The sequence below is a fragment of the Artibeus jamaicensis genome, unplaced genomic scaffold, assembly GCF_021234435.1.
Source record: "Artibeus jamaicensis isolate MK-2021 breed Jamaican fruit bat unplaced genomic scaffold, CSHL_Jam_final contig_923, whole genome shotgun sequence".
Lineage (NCBI taxonomy): Eukaryota > Metazoa > Chordata > Mammalia > Chiroptera > Phyllostomidae > Artibeus > Artibeus jamaicensis.
The window spans coordinates 4,257,942-4,278,143 of record NW_026522014.1 but is presented as its reverse complement, the minus strand read 5'-3'; the positions used below and the strand labels follow the sequence as shown (position 1 = coordinate 4,278,143).

Below are 20,202 nucleotides of genomic sequence, written 5' to 3'. Positions count from 1 at the left end.
CCTTATGTCTAGTTTCATGAGGTACTTACCAAAATATAATTAGTGCTAGGAAAGACCAGTTAGAAGATCCCCCTTGAAATGGAAACCACAATTTTATGAGAAACCATTGAGTAAAGAATGTTTAATTAGAGCATTATCTTAACAAATTAACACTATGACATATTTATTTTATCTAGTCTATATGTTTTTTAAAATATTTTATTTATTTATCTTTAGAGGGGAAGGGAAGGAGAGAGGGAGAGAAATATCAATGTATGGTTGCCTCTTGTGTGTCCCCTGCCAGGAACTGCCCTGCAACCCAGGCATGTGCCCTGACTGGGAATTGAACCGCAATACTCTGGTTCGCAGGCCTGAACCAGATCCACTGAGCTACAATCCACTGAGCTACACCAGCCAGGGCCAGTCTATAAGTTTTGATACAACAATCTCTTTATTGACCCATAAATTTGTTAGAAATGTGTTTTAAATTTTAAAACAGAGAAATATAACCATATTTTGATCATTCTTTTTTACTTTATGTCATTGGGAATTGTAATTATTATCTGTGCGGTATAAATATGTACACCCACTAGTATCTGTTAAGACTTGTTTGGGAATTGTCACATGGCCAGGTTTTGCCAATAAGGTATATGTGTTTAAAAAGAACATGAGCTCTTTAACCATTAGGTATAAGATTCTATGTAAGTATATTAGATTAAACTTCTTAATTATCCTGAAACATATTTCAAATCCTTTTCAAAACTTTTTATTTGTTTGATTCATGAATTACAGAAAGAACTGTATTAAAATCTTATAATTATGGATTTGTCCATTTTTAGTTTAATTTTGTCAAATATTTCTATTATTTTAGGTTTTTCTTTCATAGATCCTTTTCCCTTTTAAGTTAAATTTATTGGGGTGATATTGGTCAATAAGATTATATAGGTTTCCAGTGTGTATTTCTATGACACATGGTCTTTGTATTGCACTCTGTGTGTCAGCCGCCCAAAGTCAAATCGTCTCTGTCATCATATATTTGACCCCTTTATGCTTTACTATCCCTGTCACCCTCTCCCCTCTGGTAACCACCATACTTTGTTGTCTGTGTCTATGAGTTTTTGTTTGTTTTTCTTGTTTGTTCATCTGTTGCTTTCAATTTTATATTCCACATATGAGTGAAATCCTATGGTTTTTAACTTTTTCTGTCTGACTTATTTCACTTTGCATGATATTATCAAGGTCCATTCATGTTGTGGCAAATGGCAATATTTCATCTTTTCTTTTTTAAAGATTTTATTTATTTATTTTTAGACTGAGGGGAAGGAAGGGAGAGAGGGAGAGAACCATCATACGTGTGGTTGTCTCTTGCACACCCGCTACTGGGGACCTGGCCTGCAACCCAGGCATGAGTCCTGACTGGGAATTGAACTAGTGACCCCTTGGTTCACAGGCTGGTGCTCAGTCCACTGAGCTACATCAGCCAGAGGACTTGCCCATTTTTAATTGGATTATTAGTTTGTTTTGTGTTGAGTTTTATGAGTTCTTTATGTGTTTTGGATATTAACCCCTTGTTGGAGCCATTGTTTGCAAACTGTTCCCCATTCTGTTGGCTGCCTTTTTGTTTTGCTGTGCAGAAGCTTCTTAGTTGGCTATAGTCCCACTCATTTAGTTTTGCCTTCACTTCTCTTCTCTTTGGGGTCAAATTCATAAAATCATCTCTAAAACCAAGGTCCATAAGTTTAGTACTTATATTTTTTTCTTTGTCATTTATTGTTTAAAGTCTTATATTTAGGTCTTTGATCCAATTCATTTTGAGTTACTAAAGTTCTTATATGACAAACCCTCAGCTAATATTATAGTCAATGGTGAAAAACTGAAAGGTTTTCCTCTAAGATCAGGAACAAGACAATAATGTCCACTCTCACCACTCTTATTCAACATGTTCTGGAAGTCCTAACCAAACCAATCAGACAAGAAAAAGAAATAAAAGGCCCACAAATTGGGAATGAAAAGTAAAAGTGTCATCTTTGCAGATGACATGATTCTGTACTTAGAAAACCTTAAAAACTCCACAAAAAATATTAGAAACAATAAACAAATACAATAAAGTTGTTGGATATAAAGTCAATGTACAAAAATCTACTGCGTTCCTATATACTAACAATAAAATTTTAGGGGGAAAAAACAATTCCTTTTGCTACAAAAATAATAAAATACCTCGGAATAAACTTAACAAAGGATTGAAGAACTAAAAACTACAAAGCATTATTAAAAGAGATTTAAAAAGACACAATAAAATGGAAAGATACACTGTGTTCATGAATGGGAAAGATAGTCTGTGTTCATGAATCAAGAACACAGTTAAAATGCTCATATTACCCATAGCAATATACAGATTTAATGCAATCCCCATTAAAACCCCAATGACATTTTTTACCTGGCTGGTGTAGCTCAGTGGATTGAGCACGGGCCTGTGAACCAGACAATCGCGGTTCGATTCCCAGTCAAGGTTGTGGGCCAGTTCCCTTCAGGCCAGTTCCCAGCAGGGGACACACAAAAGGCAACCATACATTGATGTTTATCTCCCTCTCTCCTTCTCTTCCCCTGTAAAGATAAATAAATAAAATCTTTAAAAAAACCAATAACATTTTTTAAAGACGTAGAATAAAAAAATCACATTTGTATGGCACCACAAAAGATCTTAAATAGCCAAAGCCATCCTGGGGAAAAAAGAGAGAAGCCAAAGATATCACACTCCCTGACTTCAAATTACACTACAAACTAACGAGAAGTAAAACAGCACAGTATTGGCAGAAAAACAGGCACACAGACCAATGAAACAGAATTGAGAACTCAGAAACAAACTTACACAAGTATGAACAAAATAATTTTTGACAAAGAAGCCAAAAACATAGAATGGAGAAAAGAAAGCCTCTTCAATAAATGGTGCTGGGAAAATCAGAAAATCACATGCAAAAGAATGCAGCTAGATTACTGTTTGCCCCCACATAGAAAAATTAACTCAGTTTTATTATTTTTAAGATTTTTGTATCCTGTTGTTGATTTCATTCCTTGTCACTATGTAGTGTGCTTTTTTTCTAATATAGTCATACCTCAGTACTTGTTTGCTTCAAAACTCATCAAACCCTGTACTCATCCCATTTTGACAAGCAATGTTTCAGCAATCTGCACTTCCTTGCTTGGGACTCGTCACACTTGCTAGAACTTGTAGGAGTCACAATGCTGCCCCACAAGAACAATGCTTCATTGCTCGTGGCTTGTTTGGTACTCATCAGATTCAGCACTCATCACAGGTTCTTAAATGAATTAAAGGTGAGTACCAAGGTACCACTGTACATATATTTTAAATTTTACTGAAAGATTGTTTTGTCAGATACATTTTTCTGGAAAAGATTTTTCCATCCTCTTAGTTTCAGCTTTTTGTGTGTGTCATACTTAAAAAGAATCTCTTATAAGCAGTAGAGCAGATTTTCAAAAAATCCACTTGAATTCTCTTTAACTAGTGCATTTAGCTTATTTATATTTATTATAATTATTAAAATATATGGATTGATTTCTGCCACTTTATGCATTCTACCTGACATACTTTTTTTGTGTTTCCCCCTCGTTCTCAGGATTTTACTGAATTGTTTTCTTTATTCATCATCGCCTCTTCCTTTAATGCTCTCTTTAAACTTTTAACATGCATTCTTGATGTAACAATGTCTAAACTCATTCAAGATTTTACTCTCTCCTGAAAATTGAGAGGATCTTAGCATTCTTTAATTCTAAACCTGATTTTTCTTTACACTCTATAGTTTTCTAGTATTTTACCTTATTTTTAAATTCTCAAATTTGTCACTCTTGCCATTGCTAATGCTTAGATGTACCCATACATTCATGAACATGACTGCTCATCACTGCTTCTTTTTATCTACTTCACAAATTCAATTTCCTTCTTTATGAAGGGTATATACCACTTATGAATTCTTCTTAGTAGGAGTCACTGAGTGATAAAAATTTCAGTTCTTTGCTTGAAACAGGTTCTTAAATAACAATTGGCTGAGTATACAAATCTAGGTTGATAATTATGTTTCCTTAGCACTTGGAATGTATTATTCTACAATTTCCTCATCTTTATTTTTTGTTATTGACAAGTTTTTAAACCTAATTGTTTTGTGTTTGTTGATCAAATATCTTTTATTTGTTGTTGCCTCTATGATTTTAGGTTCTATAGCTTCACTGTGATGTATTTTGATGCAGATTTCTTTTTATTTATCATCCTTGGAAATCATGTGGTTCTTGATTCTATGGATTTATGTATTTCTCCATCTCTGAAAATTTCCACAGCCTTTCAAGAGAGCTTCTCCACCATTCCTTTCTGTTCTATCCATCTGGATTCGTATGAAAAGCTTCCAATTCTACCTTCCATTTTTCTTAAATTTTAATCTACTTTCATTTCATAATTTTCCAGTCTACACTGTACCTAACATCCGCAGGTAGACTTTCCAGTTCACTGGTTCTTTAAATGTCTAATTTACTGTTCACTCATCAATTAAAAATTATCTACTAATATTTTTCTTTCTTGTTCTTTTTTCTGATATGCCTACTTTTTAAATAATATTTTCTGGCTCCTTCTTAAGGTTTCAACTCTTTCATGTCTTATTTTTAAACATAATTTGCTTTCTACCTCAGATTGTCATGCTCTTATCTTAAGTTTGGGGGTGATAATTCTGCTGTTTTTGCTCATTTTCACAGTGAATGTGTTCCTTGTGTGGTGTGTGATTTTTTTAAATCATGAACTCGTTTGCTTAGCATGGCTATTTTTTCCTGCGAGAACCCCAGGTGGCCTGTATTGTGAGAATGTCCCTTTAGAATGCTTGATTTTGGGCAGAAATTCAGAGTATTTTTGGCTGAGGGCCAATTTTTATGTTAATCCCTCAACCTGGAGTTGAAGGTTTAACTTACTTGGGTAGGCTAAGTTCATACCCTAAGTCTATTTGGAGCCCAGGACTTTGATATCCACTTATCAGAAACAACTGTTTTGTTTTGATTTCTCTACCCAGAACTCAGGCAGAAACATATATAAATATATGCGTTGTCTCTCTTTGGCAGGGGGAAAATTTATTTGGGGTTTACCCTTTCACTGAAGGTGCAGTCCTTTTAGGGCATCAGCTTTATGGGGGGAAAGAGTTACAAGTTTCTTCCTTATTTGGGGCTATGTATTAGTCTGCTTGAGCTGCTATAACAAAATGCCATAGACCAAGTGGCTTAAACAACAGAAATGCATTTTCTCACAGTTGGGAGACTAGAAGTATGATATCAGGGTGTCAGTATGGTCGTATTCTGCTGAGGGCCACATTCTCATTCTGACCTAATATGGCTGAAAGAGAGGTTTGGCGGGGGCAGGGTGGGTGCAGAGTACCCTGGTATCTCTTCTAAGAGCACTAACCCAATCACACCAAGGACCTTCTCTAATGACCTCATCTAACCATAAATAACTCCAACTGACCCACCTCTGTATGCTTCATCTTCATAGTGGAGAGGAAAGCTTTAACATGTAAATTTGGTGGGGACACATTCAGTCCATAATAGGCCCAATCCTTTGCTACTGTCCCCTGTGGATAATAAAGCCAGACTCCTAGCCCACCAAGAGCAAGGCCCTCACTCACCTATGTGAACCTTTGTAGCATCAGGTCACACCCTTAGTGCTCTGGTCTCCTGTTCCTACTAATTCTGGAACAGAGGAACTTCATTTGCTTTTTTTGAATCCATTGTTCATCATGTGTAAGGTCTTTCAGGTTTTCTACTGTTACTTTATTGCCAGAACCAGAAGACTCACACACTCGGCTTTTATCTTTCCTTCGTGTGCCCTAAACAAGGCTGCTAAATTTCCTTCCTTTCCTATGAAAAAGGATGATGTACACAAGTAGAAATCTCATTCATCTCATACGGAATTCTGAAAAACAGCAATTACAGCTAGCAATATGGTGCAAATTAAAAAATGTTAAAAATAGCAAAAGCAAATAGAGTTTCTCTAATAATGCATTTTAATTATAACACATTGATATCACACATTTTATTTGAGGATATTAAAGTGTATTATAACTATATCATAATTTCTTGAAGAGATCATGAATGCTTCCAACCCAGCAACCATAGAAAAATAAAAGACCATTTGAGATTTGATTATAAATTAAGTATTACTGATTCCTTTTTTTAAAGATTGTAAGTACAATTTCTAAAATGTTATACTACTGGTACTATGAAGGGCATTTGCTCAGGACATAAGCTGAATAGTAACAGTGAGCTTATTTTAAACATGAATCCTACTGCATGAACAGTTCTGAGGAAAGTGAAGAGTTACATATATAAGTAATCTTGGTGAGAGGCAGCATAAATATTGAGGTTTGGGGCATCAGAAGTCTCCTTATCGTCTTGCTATATCCAATGGCTCTGGGACAGATTATATTCTCCCCATGCCTTCCTTTTTTCCTCCAGAAATAAAGAAAAACAAGATTCAATGAAAAGATTATGTGCTATTAACCATGAGGTCAAACCTAGCATGGCTAGTACTTAGAGAAGAAGGTAAGTGGGGAAACTGAGCTGGACTTTTTCATAATGTACAGAGGCAGAGTCTGGGGATTTATATCCACGGTAAGGTTAATCCTTCAGAGAACAGGGCTAACGATCACGGACTCAAACTGACTTCCATGGCGTCCTCCAGAACCCGAGTAAGTTCACATTCAAGTCAGATTTCCCTTTGGAGGTAAGGCTCAACATTAAGGATTAAGTCACAAAACTCAGCAGGTAACTGGCAACTCAGCAGGTAACTCAGACAGCAGCCCCAGAACCCCACCTCAGTGCTGGAGCCAGAGTCTGTTCAGATAGGATGGCGCTGCTGCATCAACTAAGCGGTGAGTGTATTGTCCTAGTCTGTGCCTTCCGGCCTGCCCGGAGCCAAAGCCTCCGGGTTCCATCCATTAGCGTTCTTCTTGTATAGAGATACTCTGGTTTTATGGAGGGTCCCAGACCTTGGCTTAAAGAGCTCAGTATGGCTTTCTAACTTCCTGACTGTCATTGCTGCCTGTTCTCAATACCAGGGGATATTAGCATTTTCAATTTCATCGATTAAGTAAGCAAGTAAAACAATGTTTAAATATTTTTCAAGTTGACATCATCTTATCCACTTTTTATCTTGCCGAGTAAAGTACATTTTTAAAAAAATAATTTTCTGCCACTTTTATGCTATATAAGAAAGAAGAACAAACTCTCTAAAGAATTTATCCTATGAAAAACTAATTATGTTGTCCTTTTCTTTCTCATTCCACCAAGGACTAGTGAGAAATTAACCATGGACTGGTAGTGATTGGTGATATCTGTACACCTGCACCGTACTCCCTACATCAGCCAATTTCCACATTTAGCCCTAGAGAAGCCCAGCTGTTTCATGCTTTGGTTTGATGTTCCGGACCCTGGGCTACACCTGGACTCTAACATATACAATGAAGGCAGTCTCAGCACTGGGTATGTCCTGTCACTTCCCCCCACACTACTGGCAATGAACAGGAGCCTTGAAAGTCTGACATTGACCTCTGGTTCTCTGTCCTGAGGATGCCCAGAGTGTGAGATATTATAGCCTGGCTTTTTCACTTTTCCATGAAATGCATGGGCCTTGTGTGTTTATTTACATGGTTATTATCCAATAATATTGGAGCTTTCCTAATGACATGAATTGCCCTGCTAATAAGATGCAAACACAGGGTCCAGCAGAAGTAACGCCTGCTTGAGTGTGGTTGGTGGGGTAATAACATGGGTGTAATAATTTATAGTTCTACTTTGAACAATTCACCTAAATTGTCATATGGTGTGCTTGTGTGTGATATTGTTATGTCACAGAACTACATTCTTAAGATTTTGTAATGAAAATGGGGCGTTATTTGTGCTGGACCCTGTGTGGGGCCAGGCCCTGATATGAGGCACCATAGTCAATACCTGTCCTGTAGAAAATAGCTCTCTGACATTGACTAAAAAGTACCTATGATGACCTTTCATCTCTCTCCTCAACTACATCAAAGACTAAGTGCTCCTAATGCCTATTATAAAAGTACAGGAAAAGGATTCTATCTGACGTTTGATAATTTTGCCAAACAATGTGTGGAGAAAAGAAAAGGCTTCAACAGCAAAGCAGAAAGGCATAATTGATTACACTATTAGGAAGCCATTACAATGTGAAACAAACATCACAAAATTGTAAGAAGACTCAGCTAATAATGTTTTTCTGACATCAATAAAATTAGTTGTTTTTTATCTGTGTTGAGAAATATCTGATTGTTTTAGCCTTGTGTATTACTCTATTATGACATGGTGCTTTTCATTATGCTTCCTTAAACCCTATCAAAAGATGGAGTTTAGACTCTAATTATCTTTATATTTAGTCCGATAGTCAGGCTTCATCTATTTCCAGGACAGTTAATGTATTTGGCTCATTAGTCTGAAAACACTGAGTACAATTTAGCTCACTAAAAATGCACCCAGCATTAGTTTGTGTGAGGAGCAGAAAGGACGGCTATGTGATGATTTTATTCTTTTCCTACAGCAGTGAGTCAAGAGTAATAACTATAGCTCTTGATTGCATACTATGTAGCAGAGAACATGTTCAATTTTTACATGCATTATTCATTTAGCTTTCACAACAATAAATTCCTATTCGAATTGTACATCTTTAGAAGTTTACCTAGAGTCATTTGCCCAGGAAGTAGCTGACCCAGGATGGTCTGAACTCAAAGCCTGAGGCGTGATCCACTGTGTTATAAGAACTACTTGATTCCATATACTCAAACTCGATTATGCCTGATGTACAGACCACACAGAATTATGTCTTCAAAGAGATGGAACCTAGGGCTTCGACCTTGACGCAAATCTGCTTTGAATGTAAAGATAGCATCAGTCTTACTTCCCCAGGAGGGTTATTCCCCTGGTCCACATCCTTAAATAAATTTCTGTTGTTCCAGGGTAAAAACTCCTGAAAGCCGTTGAGCTCCTGCACACTGGGCCTGTCCTTCATTTTATGCTCCTTCACTTACTTGGTTCAACCACCCTGGGCTTCTATGGTTTCTCCAATATCCACACCGCTTCCTTCCTCGGGACCTTCTCCCTTCTTCTGTCTGACTCAGGCATTCTCTCTGCTCCTAGGCACATTTCCGGCCTGGTTAATGGTCATTTTGAAAGAGGCCTATCTGGACTCTCCAGCCCAAACCAGGTCCCCCTGCACTGTTTTTCCATAAGACTCTTTACAGCCATTATTGTAGTTTATAAGTATATACTTACTTTTGTCATTGTTTCTTTAATGCCCCCCTCTTTCACTACAATGTAAGATTAGGTAATAGTAGGGACAGGGCTGGTCTTGCTCACTGTTGAACACTCCTGACTCCCCCACCCCCTCACACATCATGCTTGTTGCTAGAGATTATGCTAGGGACTATTTGAATGGATAGTAATAGATTTGTGTACTTCCATTGTCCTTTCCAGCAGACGCCAGCAAAGGTTAGGTTGTATCCATGGAACTGAGCAAAGCAGTGTCATCAGATATGTTTGAGCCTATGCTCTTGGCTCTGACACTAGACTGAATGTTTTCGTTTGTTCCCAAGCTGTTTCCCTGAAACTGCTATCCAAGAGCAAAAATAAACATAGGACTAACTATTTTTAGGAAGTTGATACAGTGCTTAGAACATGATGGAAGAAGAGAGAGGGGGCACTTACCTTATATTTTTGCAGCTGTAAAGTAGAAATGTTACATTTCTTCACAATGGTTAAAGAAAGTATATAAAAAGTCTATTCTTTAGATGGTTGTGAGGAAGATAGTTCTTTAAAATTCTTGGACTAATTTCCTTATCATCGCAAATAGCCAAAATAAAACATGTATGTGTAGGATTAAATAAAGATATAGAAATATAAAATCAATAGCATTTTAATAGAATCTCATAGGAGGAAAAAGGAATTGGTGGCTTTGAGATCATTGATTCTTAACACTGAAGTCTATAAGCTTTGCATTTTTTCTATGATTGAATATTAACTGTTATTGTAGAGAAATAAATGAGTTGAAAAGAGAAAGACAGGAAGAAATGTCCTGTCCAAAATATATTTCATATTACATACAATGCCATGAAAATTAGCTTATTTTTCATTACAAAGATAATGTATGCTCATTATAGAAGTTTTAGGAACACTGAAAACATAAACAAATCATTCAACTCCCAACAATTTCAAGAAAATCTTAGGTAACATATGGTGTATTTCCATTTACTCTTGTGCTGAGTACCTCTTAAGTATAAGTGCCATGAATTTGTATCATAGAAGATTGATTATAGTTTTTAAAGTTTATCTTTTATGACTTATGAAATTAAATATGCCTGAAGTTATAAAATAGTTTGGTAAAATAGATAAAATAAAATAAAAAAAGAATATCACCCCATACATCACTACCCCCAGATAAGTGCTGCTACTATTTTGGCACTATGTCCTTGCAATCTTTTTCTAGGGTATTTTCTTCCATTTTTATATTATGTCAAATATATTGATTTTATATCAGAGATAACACAAAGATATTCACAGATTCTAGAATGTTCCAGAAGAATTTCCGAAAGCTAATTATTGGCTGCCTATTTCTCTGCCGCCCAGCCTGCCCACGTGGGTCAGCAGCATAAAGCACTGCAGCACCACACACTGAATTCTTATTGCCTTTGTGAGTGGGCTGATACACAAGGTCAGTTGTCAGATCAGACTCACTAGAACAGTACATAACCATTCATAAGCTTGAGTAACAATTTCAGAAGGGGGTCGATCAAGATGCCCGGGCAAAGCCGACAGAGGGTCCTCTCTCTCCACATCAGAGATGTACTCTCTGACTCAATAATAGATGAGCCTTTTCAGGTTTACCTCCACAGCACGAGGGGTGCTTAAATTATGAAATATCTCCACTTTATACTCCAGAGAATTATGTGACTTATGTGATATTCTTTAGGGAGTCATGGGTTTAGTTACTAAGTAATTCTTTGCATGGATATAGATAAGAACCCTTGTTTTTAGAACATATCATGAGTCTGTCTACCTGGAGTTAAGGTTGACAAAAAGATAGGAGTGAATGGAGCTGCTTTTTTCCTTTTCCCAGGGAAAGCGTCTCCCAACCCTCCTCCGAAAAGTAAATGGACCCCAGAGCAGCTGTTCAGTGAGCAGCAATGAAGAAATAAGAAAACACTCCCCTCCACTTTGCTCCCACTCTCCTACTCTCAATCCTGAACAGAAGGGATGTACAGTGGATACAGAGGTTCTCCTCCTCTGGGACCCTTTTCCCGCTTTAGTTTTGAAAAATTCTGAGCCATTTTCTCCCCCAACATTGCCTCTACTCAATTCTCTCTTTCCTGTTCCAACTGAACTCCAATAAAAAGTAAAAGTATGTTTAAAAACTCCTAGAAGAGAACATAGGGAAAAGCCTAGATGACCTTGGGTACAGTAATGACCTTCTAGATGCAACATTGGAGGCACTATATAAAGAAGAAAGAACTGATAAACTGAATATTATCAGGATTAAAACCTCTGCCCTGTGAAAGACACTGTCAAGGAAATAAAAAGATAAGGCACAGACAGGGAGCAAATATTTACAAAACCCATGTCAGATAAAGGACTGTTATCGTAAATACTAAACATACAAAGAACTCTTACAACTCAACTATAAGAAAACAAACCTGATTTAAAAATGGGCACAATATCTGAACAGAAACTTCATCAAAGAAATTATAAAAATATTTATAGCAGCTTTACTTATAATTGTCGAAACTTGGAAGTAACCAAGATGTCCTTCAGTAGGTGAAAATGTAAATCAAGTTTCCCAATTAGTAACACCTTGCATTAGAGTGGTACATCCGTTTCAACTGAAACATCATTATGAACTGAAGTTGAGTTCACATCAGGGTTCACTCTTTGTGTCTCCTGTTCTCTGAGTTTTGACAAACGCATAATGTCACATATCTGCCATTACAACAGCATACAGAGTAGTTTCACTGCCCTGATACCCGCTGTGCTACACCTGCTCAACACTCCTTCTCCTTTCAACCACCTCTCAGCCCCTGGCAACCACTGATATTTTACTGTCTCTACATTTTTGCCTTTCCCTAGATATAGTTCAGACTTGCTTCTTTCATTTTAGCAATATGCATTCAAACTTCTTCCATGCCTTTTCATAGCTTAATAACTCATCCGTTCTTAACACTGAACAATATTCCATTGCATGGATGTAGCAGTTTGTTTGTCCGTTCACCTGCTGGAGGGCATCTTGGTGGCTGCCACATCTGGGAAGGCGCCACGTCCTCGCCAGCATTAGTGTTGCTAGTGCTTTGGATTTTGGCCATTTTAATAGGTGTGTAGTGGTATCTCTGATGACATTCCCCTAATGACATACGACGTCGAGCATCTTTTCACATGCTTATTTGCCATCTGTATATCTTCTTTGGTGAGGTTTCTGTTCAGATCTTTTGCCCACTTTTTAACTGTGTTGTTATCTTACAGTTCTAAGAGTCTGTCCATTTAGTTGTTAATAATTATTATAATTTCCATTTCTAAAACTTATTATCATTCTTTTAAAAATCTGGTTGTGTTAACTAAATCTGCTTTAGTTATTTTATAGTTACCTATCCCCTCCAGGTATTTGAAAGCTTTTTCTTATTTATTTACACTTAGCACATATAATATTATAAAATACTTGCTGATAATTCTCATCCACTGTCTTATGGCTCTGTTTCTATTATTTTTCTTTTTTCTCAGACCTACTACCTTGTTTTCTTATATGCTTTATGATTTTAGAGTTTGGCTGCACATTGTCCTTGAAACATTATGTGTGGAGAACCTTTGGGGCCTTGAATAAAGGTACTTTCTTTCAGAAAGCATTTGTATTTATATTTCTGTCAGGAGCCTGGAGGTGTTACTAGTCTAAGACCCATTTAGATTAAAATTAAACTAAAATCCTGGTGTGATATTTTTTTAACTACTTAGATGATGTCAATGCAGACTGCACACCTTCACGAGCACCAGTTTGTAAACAGCTTCTGAGGGAAAGATTTCATTTCCCCTCTGCTCTGCTCAGCAGCAATGCAGACGTCTGGGGTTCTTTTGGGTGGTGGTGGGGAGTGAATGAGTTCGCCTCTTGTTATCTCAAACACAGTGCTGCGGCCCTTTGGAATCTCCGTTTAGCAGGGACAGGGATCGCACCTGACTCTCCCCACTGAGAGTACACTGAGCACTTGATGTCAAAACAAAATCAAAGTTCAGCTGTGTAGAAATCAGCAAAGTCCCCAAGGGCAACAGCACCGAGTCTCTGGATGCCCATTCTCCTCCTCAGTGGGATCTTTAATCCCTTATCAGCCTCTCTGATTTTTTTTTATTGAATACCTACATATTTTCTTTACCTGTTTATATCTTTAAAATTTTATTATTATTATTTGTATGTTAGTTGAATTTTTAGACTTTTATTATTAGAATTGTATATTATTAGAATTTTTAGTTGGGGGAGGTTTTTCTATTTGATATAGAATACACAGTTTCGTGAAGGCTTAGACCCAACAAACTGGTCTTATTCCCAGAAATGGATATTCTCCTCCTGTCTCCCATCTCCTGGGTTCTAGAATAGTCTCCTTACTGTATTTGCCTTGAAATCTAATCACACTAGGCCAAATTCTACATGTCACTACCTCCAAAAAAAATCTTCCCCATTCACCCTAGCCTTTTTTTCTAGTGCTCGAAGCATCTCATATGCTGCTCATATGGAAAACATCATGTGGTAATGTGAAATAAAGTCAGGAATTGCAACTTAACTTAAAAAACAAAAAGAAATTTATTTAAGAACTCTCTTGCCCTTCCACCTCGTGTTGCTAAAAATCCACATTTAAAAGCCAAATTAACCAGCTTGTCCATAAACACTGATCACACTGGCTAAGTACTTGCCCAGCCTCCATCTCAGGCTATGTAAATGCAGCGTGATGTGAAAGGGAGGGCAAAGGATCTTCATGCATACCATACCCTTTCCACATAAACATCTTTTAAAATTCTTTTAAGCAAACTTTTTTCCCATGTGCCTGCTGTTGGTTAGAACTGCTTTATATTATTAGATAAGCATGGAACAGAACCTTCCTGAGGACTTTTTGGACGTCATAAAGGCAGCGCCTTTTGCTTTGCCTTCTCATGTAACAAAGGACAGAGTTCAGCAATAAACATGAGTGGGATTCTGCCAAGAGTCCTCACAGCACCTGAACTGGAAGGCACAGTCCTCCTTCTTTGCTGAACTGACTATGTCACTTGACAGGCTGAGGCTTTTTATCACCAAGGGAACAAAGAATGTACTTTGAGCTCAGTGCAAACCTGCAACTCTCCCTCTTAAAATGAGTACATTTTGTACCACCAGTGGAACAGAAATTATTAAATGGTAACTGAAAAAGATGATTGCAACTCTGAACTTTATTCAGTGAGCTGATATATATCCAACCAGATAACCAGCAGCCTTGCTTTCCTAACCGAATAATTTTTTAAAATAATTATGGTGATGTTTTTATTTTTGTGTGATATTGTGGTTACTTTCCTTTTCATTTGCTCACGATGGTACCATTGGTGGAGAAATTCTAGAATCTCTTCTATTTCAAACTGAAGAACTTTTGGATGTTTTGTTCATGGCCATCAAGGGAATTTGCAGTGCTTTGTAAGCTTTTAGAACATGTTTCCTGGAGAAAAATGAAACCAAAATCACCGAATCGAAGACCTATGTTTGATTCACTACTATTGAGTTATATAATACTGAGCAAGCTTTTAACCTTCTCTCTCTTTCTGTAAAATTAAAATGAGACTATGCCCTTCTCACTTTATTAAGATGTCGTAAGAATTAAAGTGTATTTATAAAAATTTTTTAGAAGCTGTAATATGGCATGCACAGAGAAGGCATTGCTGTCGTTCACAGAAAGTGATGCAGAACTTTCTTGTCTTACAGAAAGTTAAAACTATAAGGAGAACCAGGAACACTTTGGAAACAATCGGTGTTCTGCATCACTTAATAACAGGTTGGTTTTATTTTCCAAATTACTTTCTTTTGCTGTTCTGCTACTACATTATTCAGACCTTTAAGGGAAGACGGTGAGTCCCTCGAATAGAATCGTGTATGGCCTACTCTGTCATGCAGGTGAGCTTCGTGCCTCTGATCACAGCGCTGTGCTCTCCCGCCGTCGCCTGCACTGTAAATCACCCTGCAGGCTGAAGACAGGTCTGGGGCCTCGGGTAAACTGTGAGCCGTGACAGTCTTTCCCACAGGGTTACACCGCTCTGTCCTCAGTGTGATGGGGAGGGAGTGTCGCCGTGGCACTACGTGGCACTGCGTTTCCATTACACAGTTAGAAGGATCCACAAAAGATGATCTATTTCTATTTTGTGGAGCAGCTCCTAAATGGGGCACAAGGAGGAAGACACACGTCGAACAAAATAGCAGGCTAAGGAGCACAGATGACACCAATCAAACTAATAATATATTTGCATGGCACTTTCTGGAGAAAAAAAAACAGCACCTACTACAACGAAACAAAGCTTTCTCAGGAATGATTTTATTTGATCTTCACATGGGCTAGGTAGGCAAGTTACCCTTATTGCCGTTTTTACAGATACTTTGAAACATTAAGTGGCTTGCCCAAGCTCACAGAAATTTTCTGATTCTGATTATAATTCTCTTTGTAATACTTCTGATTATGCAAAAAGTAGAAAACAGCATTCCATTGTTAATGTTGCTGTGGAAATTGTTGTGCATTAACCTCTCGAGTAGAGGTGATAACTAGGGGAAGGTAATGTGAAGTGCAAGGAGAGATAAGAAGAAAAACACTAAAACAGTGTTCTTCACATCGCACAAAACCGCAGTGTGTTAGGTTCACACACTGGGTTTTGCGAGAGCCGTCTAAGATCAGCATGTGGCCTCCACTAAATATTTTTTCTGTAATTAAAATTGATTTGATTTCAATAAATTTACTATACAACCTGTGTAGGCACCCTAAGATGCTTTGCAGTAAAAAGTGTTAATTGCTTGTTTTTCGTGATTTCCTAATAATCTTGCTTCCTGCTACCACATTGCCAGACCTCCCACCACCTGTCACATGCCCATGCCACTTCCTCCAAATAAATACATAATGAACACAGACGCGCATGTGCTAAGAATTTACAACTGGTCAGACAAATTTCTAGGTTCTTTCAAAAAAATTGTCCTTTCCATTACTTGAGGAAAACTTAAGGGTCTTTTGACAGAAAAGGCTCTCTTCAACTAGAGGCCTGGCCACTTTGGGAAGCAATGGTTTGGAAGAAAAGTCAGTGAATGGAGATAATATAATTCATAACAGTGGGACTCCTAAACTAGACTAGGAGGGTGGGGGTATGACAGGGTTTTGTTGCTTTTTATTAAATCCATCTCTGCTCTTTCTATACCTGGTGAAGAATAAGCACTTGGTGATTGCTTGCTGAAGTTTTGTGAGATTGGTGGATAAATTAAAGATGACACATTTAGCTGTAAATTTCCTTTAGAAACTGCATCTTAAATTTCTTTTGCACTTTTGAGTCCCCAAACTGGCACTGTAGGCCAATCTTGGGCAAAATCATTAAAAATTAACATTCTTTTCTGCTTTACCTAGTTCACCTTCCTGACTTTCTGACTCACATGAAAGCACTAAGCAAGAGGGTAGCATTTATTAATTACAGTGCAATTCTATCTAACACCTTCACAACATATGCAGGGCAGACATTATCAATCAATACCCCTTCAAAAATTGCAAAACTGATGCCCAAACCAAATAGTGCAGCCAAGAATGTGGTCTCAGTCATCTGAATATAGTCCTGTGTCTTCCCTATGAGAAACGTCTCTGCTATTGTATGATCCTAGAATCCAGCTATCAACTGCCTATCAACCAATCTGTTAGTAGTTATATGATAAATAATAGTAGATGCTTAGATTTAATGCTTTGAAGACATACCTAAAAATCTGGAAAGTGGTAAAATAAAAAAACAAACAAGCAAACTTCAAGATCCAAAAGAATGAAATTACAAAGGTCAAAGGACAAATTAGAAAGGTTGAGGTATTTGCTTAGGCAACTGCCCAATGCTCCTTTTAAGTCACAGTTTCAAAAAGTACTTGTTTAATTTCTGTATTTATGCATGTAGAAAGATGGGAGACAACAACAAAACAAAGGAAAATTTTATTTATCTGTTAACCTCACATGCAATTTCTAATCCCACCCTTTAAGAGATATCCTTCACAATGTTTTTAATAACAAGCTTCATTTTCAGAGGGCCTTAACACACCAAAATTAAATTTCTTCAGTTAATTTGCTTTCTTGTCTTTAAGTATATTCTAATTTGAATTAAGTTTTTGTCCCCCAAACATGCTATTCCAAATTTCAGCGTTTTCTGTTTTTTGAGTACTGTCCACATAGACCACTGGAAAAGGGTTTGAACTATTTTTTAAAATTTTGTTTCTTGCCTACTAGCCCTTCCATTTTTCTTCACCTCCAGACAAGTCCACCCTGATGTTAAACATGATTTTGGATTATAAAATCCTCAGGCAACACTAGGCATTGTACTCATTAATAAATAATATTTACTTAGTGCAGAAGTTGTCTGCACAAAAATAAAAGGGTAAGAAATTGGAAAAGATTTGAAAAATGTGCTTTGAAAAATAATGAGACATGCTTACAGATAATTTTTTAGGTTAACATTCATGTTATTTCACTATAAATATGGGTTTTAATATTTTAATAGTTATGTTTTAACACAAGTTGTGTTTTTGTAGTCCAATTTACTTTGCTCTATCCATTTGAATATATTTGTCTGATTAGGTGTCTGTCTCACACTGTTAAGCTCATCATGGCACATAGCAGATTAATAATTCTTGCTCCGCATGATGAGGTACTATAGGTCAAACAGAAGAAAACAGATTTGAGGAAGAATATTTATCCATGAAATAAGAACAAGATGCTTTAAAAAGAATACTCAACAAATTAAAAATCCATGAATATTCTAAAAAGATGGAGAGAATGGAAAGGTTTAAAAATTCAATCAAAGTTTTGGAGGATAAAGATGAGGGTATCCCCTAGAAAACTAAATTGAAATGATAAAAGGGTGAAAATCAAAAAGAAAATGAGAGGATCAGTTCACAAGGTCCAAACTTCAATGACCAGGAATTCTAGGAGAGGGGAAAGACAACACTAAGAAAAAATAATTTTAAAAAAATTCAAAGCTATAGGTCATAATTTAGCATATTGGAAGGACTCATGTCACACAATGGATGAGAGAAGATCTGTAGTCACACACAGTGCCAGGAAATTTTAGAATGCTGTGGTTAAAGAAAAGCATCTCCATGCCCACAGAGAGGAAACCAAGGATGGAGAAAACCTGAGACCCAGGAAAGAGAGGAATTGCACAAAGGAGAAAGATGAAGGAAAGTCGCAGGACAATCGTAAAGGTGGCAATTGATCCACATTAGAAGAGGACAAAAAGAGGCCTTATGGGGACATCTCAAAAAAATAAAAAGTAACTTACAGAGTAGTTGATGTGTTTGCCATATTTAGGAACGTTTTCAAGTTCTGTCATAGAAAATTTGTGGCTGAATTAGTAATAAGTTCATAGAAAACTAAACAAATTTGAACAAGATAATTATTAACCTCAGGAAAACAAAACAGAGAAAGGAGACGTAAAACCACTACAGTATATTTTCAGTTGATATAATATTTATATATGTGTTAAAATGTAAATATTGACCAATGCTCTAACCAAAATTAAGACACAAGCAAAGGAGGAAGAAGGTGAAATGAAGAAGGAGGACACATCATAGCACCATTCACAATAGTCAAGACATGGAAACAACCTAAGTGTCTGTTGACAGATCAATGCATAAAGAAAACATGGTTTATATGTACAATGGAATATTACTCAGCCTTAAAAAAAAAGAAGAAAATCCTGCCACATGCAACAACATGGATGAACCTGGAGGCCATTATGCTAAGTGAAATCAGCCACAAAAAGATAATTACTGTAAGATTCCACTTATAAGAGGCATCTCATAGAAGCAGAGAATAGAATGGTGATTGATAGGTTTAAGGGGAGGGGGACATGGGAATTTGCTGTTCAACAAGTATAAGGTTTTTGTCACTCAAGATAAATTAGAGATCCATTAGTCCTAGAGATCTAATGTATAGTCATGTACCTATAGTTATTATATTGCACACTTAAAATTTGTTAAGAGAGTAGATCTTCTGCTTTCTATTCTTGTAATAATAATAACAGACTTCTGGCCAGGATGGAGGCATAGGTAGACACACTGTGCTTCCTTGCACAACCAAAAGAAGGACAAAAATGAGTTTAACCACAGAAAACAACCAGAACTGCCAGAAAACTGAACTGTATGGAAGTCCAACAACCAAGGAGTTAAAGAAGAAACATTTGTTCAGACCAGTAGGAGGGGCAGAGACAGGCAGCCAGGGCAGAGAGGACTCTCAGCAAAGCAGTGGCTGGATTACCTGGGTAGGTGAGGTGGTGGCTGGTGGACTGGGGATCATACATTTGCATGCAGATAAACTGGGAAGAACAACTGAGAAGTGAGACAGACTGCACAACCCAGGGTTCCAGTGTGGGAAAACAAAGCCTCAAAACCTCTTACTGAAAAAACCTGTGGGGTTTAAGGCAGCAGGAGAAACTCCCAGCCTCACAGGAGGGTTTGTTGGAGAAATACACAAGGTCCTAGAATGTACACAAACCCACGTACCTGGAAATCAGCACCAGAAGGGCCCACTTTGCTTGTGGGTAGCAGAGGAAGTGACTAAAATCCGGCAGAGAGGGGAGCAGGCACCATTGTTCCCTCCCCTACATACAGCATCACAACCCAACAATGTGGGTTGCCCCGCCCTGGTAAACACCTAAGGCTCCACCCCTTACTATGTAATGAGAGTACTGAGACAAAAAGAATGGCCCAAATGAAAGAACAGATCAAAGCTCCAGAAAAATACAACTAAGTGATGAAAAGATAGCCAACCTACCAGATACAGAGTTCAAAACACTAGTAACCAGCATGTTCACAGAAATGATTGAGTATGGTGGCAAAATAGAGGTAAAAATGAGGCTACGAAAAGTAAAATAAATATGCACAGGAAACTAACAGTGATG

At 37.3% G+C, this 20,202-nt stretch overlaps 1 long non-coding RNA gene across 1 annotated transcript; it reads right to left on the bottom strand.

The window, feature by feature from the left end:
- Window positions 1-13,483: 13,483 nt before the first annotated feature.
- LOC128625824 (uncharacterized) lies at window positions 13,484-18,629 on the bottom strand. Its single transcript, XR_008389647.1, has 3 exons — window positions 18,583-18,629; window positions 15,136-15,453; window positions 13,484-14,744 (listed from the first exon to the last, which is right to left on the bottom strand). It is a non-coding gene; the product is annotated as an uncharacterized LOC128625824 (long non-coding RNA).
- Between the last annotated feature and the right edge of the window lie 1,573 nt (window positions 18,630-20,202).